The following is a 9684-nucleotide window of genomic DNA, read 5'->3' as shown; positions in this document are numbered from 1 at the left end:
CTTGCAATCTCCTTTGTGGGACTAAGAAATACTTGCACAAATATGTATTCAACAACTTCTTGGCCTCTGTAATAGTCCTGAAGCCTATGCAAATCTGTTTCCCATGGCAGAAGAGGTCAACATAGTGAGCAGGTGCATAGAGGCCTCAACATCCATGTCTACAACCGAGTTTTACTGCAATTCCAAGCCTATGTTGACATGATATTGGTGGTTCGAAGCGTTGACAGTGATGAGAATAGATTTTTATCAGAGGGTCCTAATGGCCATGAAAGATAAAGGTTGTCGTATTCAGTCTTAAGGTATTCTTTGTAAACTTTATGCCCAAAAATCTCTGCAAGTATTAGTGGGGAGGAGAAGCCAAGATAAAACAAGTAATGCCTTTGAATTCGCGAAGGAGGAGCAGAGTATTCTACTAGAGACCATTATCAATCTACTACCCAGTGAGAAAAACACCATGTTTATATCATTTCTTTGCAGTTTGTTGCATTATGTTATCTATTTAGACAGCAAGGAGGCCTTCAGGATGGATTTAGAACATAGGATTGCTTACCAATTGAACCACGCAACAAAAGATTATATGCTTACAATAACTTCCATTAATAGCATTGGGGTCATTACCCTGGATTTATAATTTGCAAATCCATCTTACCCTGGAGCTAAAGTGTAGAGAGGATTAGAAAAATGGAAAATTATAATATTTTCCATAAATGTTGATGAATCTTTGTTATTTTACAGTGTTCAAGTAAAAAAACACATCACATTATCAATTTATTGCCAGTGCCCACCTCTACGAAATGTCTATATCCTCCACTTCAATTGAATTTTTTAGACACAACCTACATTTTATGGATGCCATGACTAATAATTTAATAATTTTATAGAATTTTTTTATAAATGAGGATTGTAGAACCTTACCATGCACTCAAATGTATGTGAAAGCCTATGTTCTCAATGAAAAAACTATCAAAACTACTTCCCTAAGCTGATTAATCAAGTGGGTCTGAGAGTTTGAAAGCCAACAATGGTCATCAAGCTCCCTTTGGTATTCAACATCTTATGCTAGATGCCCTTGATGCTAACGATTGCTCGACTCACCATTGATGCAACTTTATTTTTGGAGATAAAGGGAACTCTTTGGGGTCAAGGCAGTGGTGATAACATGTTGCTTTCAACATGGAAGGCTTCAGTACCACTCTGTAAATGGAGGGGTATCCAATCAATAAAGGCAAATGCCACACATCTCAACTATGACACTTCACTAGTAAGCAAAAATCTTACTCTATACAGAGACTCATCAATTTTTGCTTACACTGTTGAACTTCCTACAACTAGGCTCATAGGAATAATACCCAAAGAACTAGCAAGGTTATCTAGCTTGCAATGTATTTATCTAAATATGAACATGATGATAGGACATATACCCTTAGAGCTCTTCAATAACTTGAGCCTTGCAATCTTGTTATTGAGCGAGAACAGGCTTAATAATATCATACCACCTTCACTATGGAATCTATGTGGTCACCTGGTCAAGCTCGATCTTGATAAGAATGAACTTGTTGGTGTCATACTAGACCCTACCCTTCCAAACGTAACATGCCCAAGTCTTCAAAAAACTGGATTTAGTGATAACCATCGTGAGGGATCAATACCTAGTTTTCTGCCCAGTTTCATAAACCTCCATGATCTTGATCTCAATAGTAATTCATTCTCTATAACAATCCCATAAGCCCTTGATAATCTGAATCTCTTTGTTTTGAATCTCACACGCAATAATCTTTGTGAAACCCAACTTTACTCAAAATTTTAGCCAAGATGATTTTGTGGGCAATAGTCCAACCTTGTGTGGTGCTCCTTTGCAAGCCTGCAAAAAAGCACAACAGATTGGGCATACATTTGGATTGAGCCCCAGTGTCATGCTGATGTAGGTGCATCTAACCTAGGTCAATTGTTTACTAGAGAAGTTAGTTTGTAAAGTTAGGATTTAATTGATTAATGCATTTTCTTAATAGTTTTAAGAGAGAATGATGATTATTGTAAATAGGGGAAGATTCGAGAGTATTGTGGAAGGTTTTAGAGGATTATGGATTAGTTAGCTCTTATCTAGGTATAAGAGATTAGATGAGAGATGTTAGGGATCATGAGAGATATTTTGGCTGTTAGTTTAGGGATCTAGAACCTACCTTGGGTTCTAATACATTTGTATAAATTGAGGTGAGCCATGAGGCATGAAAGAGGTAGAAGTGTGTGAGTGAGTGTGAGGAATGAGAGGCCAATCATTGGGCCGTGATTTCTCTTGTAAATATTTTCTTTAATTATTTATTTTGAGAGTTTATGTGTATTTTTCTATTGGTTGAATCTCAGCTCATTTTTGGTATTATGGTGTGTGTTTATGATTAAGTTGCAGACCTATGGTTATTTGACCTGCATCATATTTTTGGTATCAGAGCGCGGGAAAGCACTGAGCGAATTATGTAATATATTGTGGTGCATTGAGATCTGTTGCAGAGGTGAACGTTGTCGTCCTTTTTCTCTCATCGGGAGTAATCTAATATGGCATCAAAGTGTTGAGTACTGATCTGGTGAACGTTACTGTGTTAATGGTGAACACTCTCTTGATAATGTGAGAAGGAGAGGTGATGTGATAAGCTTCCATTCGCTGAAGAAAAGGGTGACTGCCAGAGGAAAATTTATGGAGATCTTCTAGATCTACTAACGAGACAATGTTCAAATGTGACACGTTTTTTCTTTTCCCGTAAGTCTTGGAATATGAGTCTTTTATCACATCATTTGCAAGTAGTGAAACTTCAAAGTTATTGGAGAAATTTGTGAGAAATTATCAAGAAGTGTCTAGGAACTTTATTGGTCATTATCTCTTAATAATGTCCATAATGTAGAGGAAAATGTTTAATATTTTCAGTTTTGAATGATCCAATTAAAAAAAAAATGTGACTAGGACGATACACTTCATATCCAGTCCACCTCTAGTTATCTTCATTGAAGTCAATAAGTTTTGTCAAGTTATAAAGAAACCAAAGGAGGTTATGTAAAAGAAATTAATTTGGAGCAAGGTAAAGGTAAAAAATTTAAGAAAATTTCGAATTAAATGGAATGAATTGGTCAAAGGAGCCAGTCAAGTCAAATGGTGGTGGTCCAATTAAAGTTCGAGAAGTCATCTATATATTGTATAAAAAGGGTGCATTTTCGGTTGTACCCGACACCCAAGGTCCACTAATGCAGAATTAATGTAAAAGTGTGGAGTCAAAATAATTTGAAGTCAATTCAAAGGTGATTGTAATGGGTGCATGATTGGTGGAGCCTGACACCCAAAGTCTGGCATTGTAAAGACAATTTGAAGAGAAACTACAGTTATTTGCAGCAGAAGGAAGTAGATGAGCAAAAGAGTGCTCATCAAGAAGGTTCAAGTGAAGTGAACCATTGGGCAAGTTCAGAGGAGATAACTTGGTAAGGTGATTCAGTTGCAGGTTACAGTGAACAACGTGAAGTTCACAACAGAAGATGCAGATTCTAGAGAAAGGACACGATGATGCCATAGAAATTTGCATTGGTGATGACAAGAAATGGATTTCTAAATTAAAGGTACAACTTGACGTGTTGCTAGAGCTATTAAAAGATAGAGACACATATGGGTAATAAAGCGAACAGTTAAATGACGAATTAAACAATTGATGGAAAGAAGACAGAAGCATAAACTGAAAGGTTTAGAAGTAGAGAAACTCCAGACAAATATATACATTTGTGAACCAGAACAAGGACCATTTTTTGGTGATGATGATTATGATGTGAACTTGGGGCAGTCATTGAAGACTATTGTGTAGATTGAAAAGTGGCCAGAACAACCTGAGGATGATGAATGTGTGGACATGGACACCAATAAGCAAATTGAAGAAGATGAGGAAGAGTCAGTGGACAACTTGAAGGATTGTATGCTACATAAATAAGGGATGCAAGAAGCCATAAGAGAAACCTCCAGGTCTCATAATTTTGAAACTACTTATTTTATGTTTGCAGGTAGTGGAGAATCACAAGAAAACGAGAGTAAACTAGAAATTAAGGAAGCTCAAGAACCATTGGAGGAACCCATGCAAGTCTGCAAAGGCATATATATGGAGGTTGTTGCTGCAAAAATGGATTTTTCAGAGGACTGGTTGGACAATCCAAAGAACAATTGCGAAGCAAATGAAATGATGATGGAATGCAACAATTTCATAGAGGATGAGGACAAAGTTTCAATGAAGAAAATGTAGCAGCAAAGTGGCAGTAATGCGGACGACTTTGAGGAGAAGAAGTAGAGAATGATAGAAGATAAGTGGTATCCTAGTGAATTCATGGAGGGAAAGAGTCATTTTCAACAAATAATGGGTGATTTTTACTAGCAAGAAGACAAGTTGGACATGGCAATTGAAGATATTAGAAGATTAATGGTGAAAGTGTCCCAAAAGAGACATATTGCAGGAAGGAAAGAAGATGGCAAAATCTTGTTGATGACAACAGAACAAGCATACATCAGTGAGGAGAAGGGAGAATTTCAACATAAAGTTTGGAATCATGGAAGACAAGAAAGGATAGGCACAGAAGATCAACAACATAACAAAGTATATGATCAGCGACAAACTAAAGTTTGGGATCTAGGAAGATTTTTATCATCTTATGAAGACTGATGGCCAGGAGACCATGATTTTCTTTTACCTGGGGAATCTGATGTAGGTGCATCTAACCTAGGTCAATTTTTTACTAGAGGAGTTAGTTTGTAAAGTTAGGATTTAATTAATTAATGTATTTTTCTAATAGTTTTAAGAGAGAATGATGATTATTGTAAATAGGAGAAGATTCGAGAGTATTGTGGAAGGTTTGAGAGGATTATGGATTAGTTAGCTCTTATCTAGGGATAAGAGATTAGATGAGAAATGTTAGGGATCATGAGAGATATTTTGGGAGTTAGTTTAGGGATCTAGAACCTACCTTTGGTTCTAATCCATTTGTATAAATTGAGGTGAGCCATGATGCATGAAAGAGGTAGAAGTGTGTGTGTGAGTGTAAGGAATGAAAGGCCAATCATTGAGCCATGCTTTCTCTTGTAAATATTTTCTTTAATTATTTATTTTGAGATTTTGTGTGTATTTTGCTATTGGGTGAATCTCAGTTCATTTTTGGTATTATGGTGTGTGTTTATGATTAAGTTGCAGACCTGTGGTTATTTGACCTGCATCAGATGCTTGGAATTATGATTAGTCTAATGGATTTTTCGGTTGTTGTGTTGTTTTCTTTGGTTTCATTTTGTAGCTCTCATGATAGAAAGATAAGGGGGGAGTTTAGGAATGTGTTTGACGAAGAAGAATCATGGGAGGGAAGGTTGGTCTTGTTTGAAGGCAGGGTGATGTTATGAAAGCAATTTGACAAGTATTGGGGAAAAAATGTATGGTACTATGTATAAGGAAAATTTGGTTCAAGGAGGTACTATTGTGCTTATGTTGCTTACAGAAGGCACTATATGCAGCAGGGAATTATTCTTGCCTACAGTTACTTAATAGGGGCATCTCCAACATAATAATTTAATTCATATGAGGGAATTTTATGAGGGTGAAAGAGGAGAAAATTTGTTGGCCTATGATTATATACCCAAAGGTAGCTTGGTCAATCTTCTTCATGGTTTAGGAAGATAATATCTAAGTTGGGATCGTAGGTAAAAAATTGCTCTTGGAGTAGCTCGAGGGCTCTCCCATTGCATACAAGGCTTAAAACACCCATAATTCATGGAAAACTTAAATACAAGAAAATTTTGGTTGATGAATTCTATGTATCCCATCTCATAGATTTTGGGTTGGATAGGATGATGAGTCATAATGTTGTGACAGATATGATGACAATGTCAAGTTTAGAAGGCTACAAGGCTCTTGAGCTTCAAAAAATGAAGAAGGCTACTACAAGACTGATATCTACAACTTTGGTATTTTTCTTTTGGAGATGTTGATGGGAAAGAGGCCAGGTAAGAATGCTTCAAACGAGATTGTGGATTTGCCTAGTATTGTGAAGGCTATAGTGCTTGAAGAACGCACCATTTAGATTTTTGACATTGAAATTTTGAGGGAAATTAGGACCCCCATAGATGATGGATTGCTTCGTGCTCTTCAGCTTAGAATTGGTTGTTGTGCACCTTCACCTGTTGTGAGGCCATATATTAAGATAGTTGTTAGAAAATTGGAGGAATTAAGACCCAAAATGTATTCTCCTTTATACAAGCTTGGGACCCGTGCTCTAGATTAGGCATGTACCTATTTTGGATTTGATTGTCATCTCCAATGGCATTATTTTATTAGAACCTTGCGATGTTCTTGTACCGATCCCCTTGGTGTGAGAGTGAGGCCCATTACACTGATACATATCTTGTTAGTATAAGATACATAACAACTAGTTAAGTGTGTTTATTCTAAATATTGTTAATTTGTTGACAGGAAAACTTAAGTGCAACAATGCATTTATTCTCACTGCCTTAAGTGTGGTTTATCAAAAATTAGATATAATTTGTAAGCATGCCATAATTTTACAGAAAACATAAGTGATTGCGTCAATATAACATGGCTTGAGAGCTATTCCTATTAGAAAATTCTTTGTACAACAACAAATTGTAAGTTGTTGCCAAGATGGATGTTGCAACATTTTCAAAGCTCCTTTATCATTTAAAGTAACTAGTTATTAATTGCTTATCTTAGTTAAAATTTTGTATATTTTTTTGACTAGTCACTCGTGTTCAAGGTTGTCCTAACACTACTTAAATTTGAAAGCTCTAGCTTGGCATTTTGATTAAAAACCCATACTTACAAATAGTTTCTTAAATTATTTCTCAACTTTTCTAAAACAAAATTATATCTATATATATATATATATATATAACATTTTATGCCATTTGGAATCTAATTCACAAACATATTCCCCACCTTAGGTGATATAGCACCTTGAATTTTCTCACTCCCGCCTTCTGGTGTATAGCACCTTGCATTTTCTCCACTCTAATTTATAACACCTTCTTTTTGCTTTTCTCTATGCAAATAGAAACCTTGTTTTTTTCTCATTTGGACTTCGAGACCAAATTTCTTTTCATTTATTGTCATAAGCCATGTTTTGTTTAAACTTCACTCTCTTCATAACATAGAACTGTGATGCATATTTCATATGGATTTGAATAATAAGAGTTAGACTATATTTTTCTATATTACTTATTGTCATTATATAAAAAAAAAACTTACAAAATTAAATAACCAGTCTGCACATATATTAAAGATTTATTTGTTAATTGGGTGTATATTGGGTAGTTGGGAGGAATGACTACTATCCTCCCCATGTAGGTTCATTTTTTACAAATGACATTTTAAGTTCACAATGAATATATTGTTGTAATGACTTTGGTTATTGTTAAGTGGCCTTGTACCCGAAAGGTTCTAGATTTTATCCACTTTATTGAATAATTATAACTTCATATACTAAAGAATGAAACACTCTACTGAACAATGAAACACCAGATGCTTTTTATCATCTAACTTCTACTCAATTTAATCAAATTTCCTTATTCAGGTACTACTATCACACCTATAATACTTGTGAAGCTTATCCATACTTCATTCCTACGAAGTCTTTGATAGCAAGTTGACCACCTGTTTGTTTACATACTTCATTCCTACCAAGTCTCTAATGGCAAGTTGACCACCTATTTGTTTACTATTCAATTAGATATGGTTATCTCCATTTATTTATCTGTGAAAAAGTGAGAATTTTGTAAGAGAAGCCTTCCTCCATTAGCGAAAACCAATGAATTATACATTGGTATTAAGTAGTTAATGGTGGAAAGGAACTCAAGATATCGTTGGTTACTTCTAGATGCCTCAAGCTCTAGAGAATTACAATCCCTATGGGTTTGTGGTTACAACTAAACCACTTGAACCCTTTTTAGACGAGGTGAGGTGTGTAAGATCACATCTCATTTATATATGTGAAACAAATGGCTTGATTTGGACAATAGGAAACATGAATCCTCCAAGATTTCCCTTTAGTGTTTTGAACATAAGACCAAAATCGCAAGAGTCAAAATCCCAAGGTGTAAGTAAAGGAGCATTCTATTGTAATAAGTACCTTACACCTGAAAACGTTCTTCCTATTGTATGTTTGAAGAATGTTAGTTTTGACCTTACTGCAATGCCCAAGCTCAATCAAATGCATCAATTAGTTAAGAAAGATTGGCATGCTGCCTTTTTCCATCCAAAGGAGACTTTCTTCCCATCGTCAGTTTCTTGGCTATTTGAAAATGGACAATTGATTTATAGACAAGGTGTGGAAACACCTCAATAAATTACAATTAATGGCTCAAATTTACCTCAAGGTGGCTCCAATGATAAATAATATGGGCTTGACTTCCCTAAAGAGGATGAGGTTGTAAAAAGACTGAGACAAGGTGATTTGTAGAGCACAATGGCATATGTACATTTTAAAATGAATTTTGGAGGAACATACACTGATGTTGCAATATGGTTGTTTTATCCTCTGAATGGTCCCATCACTATCAAGGTTGGTGCCCTTAATATGCCTCTCAAATATGGAGAGCATATTGGTGATTGCGAACATTTCACTCTTAGAGTGAGCAATTTCATTGGTGAACTATGGAAGTTTATTTCTCATAGCACAACGGTGGTCAATGCGTTAATGCCTCATATTTGCATATTGAAGGGAATATGATAGCAGTAAATGCAACAAAGAGTGGGCATGCAACATTTCCTCATGTAGGGAAATTTCTTGAGGGTGACAGGAAGCTTGGTGTTGGTATCTGGAATGATGCCAACTAAAGCAAATATTTTCTGGACACTAGCAGAAAATACCAAATTATTGTTGTAGAGCACTTGGAAGCTCTTGGGTCAAAGGACATAGTAGTAAAGCCTCCATGGTTGCAGTACATGAGGGAGTGGGGACCAAAAATTGTCTATAATTTGTGAACAAAGCTTAATAGGGTAATCAAATTGCTTCCTTCTAAACTGAGGTCACCTATAGAGAGTCTCCTAAACAATTTGCCTAAGGAGCTTTCAGGTGAGCAAGGACCCACAAGACCCAAAGCCAAAGACAATTGGTATGGGGATGAAAGAGTTTGATGTGCCACTTTCACTACTAGTAAAATGTAAGTTCAGTTTGTCAATCATAATGATTAGAGTCTCTTCCACTTGGTTGTGAATTTAATCCAATCTGTACTACAAGTTGTAAGAATAAACTTTTGAATTGAGCATATTATTTGTCTGTCAATAGCTGCAAAATATTTTTGCTTTTACCTGCTATTTTTTTTTCTCCACTTCCATTTTCATATTCAATTCTCTCCTTTTCACAAAATCCTATATTGTGCTTAATATGTTTGTTTGTTTTTTTTTTGTAAGTTTATTTCCATAGAAAAATGTTGTTATGCATTCTCCCAATGCATATATTGTTCATTTAAAGTTCTAAACCAAATTAGGGAAAATTTTCATAAATAGAATATGTGCCACTTTCACTACTAGTAAAATGTAAGTTCAGTTTGTCAACCATAATGATTAGAGTCTCTTCCACTTGGTTGTGAATTCAATCCAATCTGTACTACAAGTTGTAAGATTAAAACTTTTGAATTGAGCGCATTATTTGTCTGTCAATAGCTGCAAA

At 35.5% G+C, this 9684-nt stretch overlaps 2 pseudogenes; both read left to right on the top strand.

Annotated features, from left to right (window-relative positions):
* Window positions 1-1021: 1021 nt before the first annotated feature.
* Window positions 1022-6282, top strand: LOC149182564 (putative kinase-like protein TMKL1; annotated as a pseudogene).
* Window positions 6283-7412: 1130 nt separating this feature from the next.
* Window positions 7413-9149, top strand: LOC149182563 (hypothetical protein At1g04090 pseudogene; annotated as a pseudogene).
* The last annotated feature ends 535 nt before the right edge of the window (window positions 9150-9684 follow it).

This window comes from Pinus tabuliformis, chromosome 3_2 (assembly GCF_031772625.1).
Source record: "Pinus tabuliformis cultivar Carrire ecotype Pingquan chromosome 3_2, CPIR1, whole genome shotgun sequence".
In the NCBI taxonomy this organism is placed as follows: Eukaryota; Viridiplantae; Streptophyta; class Pinopsida; order Pinales; family Pinaceae; genus Pinus; species Pinus tabuliformis.
The sequence above is the reverse complement of the archived record's forward strand: the minus strand, read 5'-3'. Positions and strand labels throughout refer to the sequence as shown.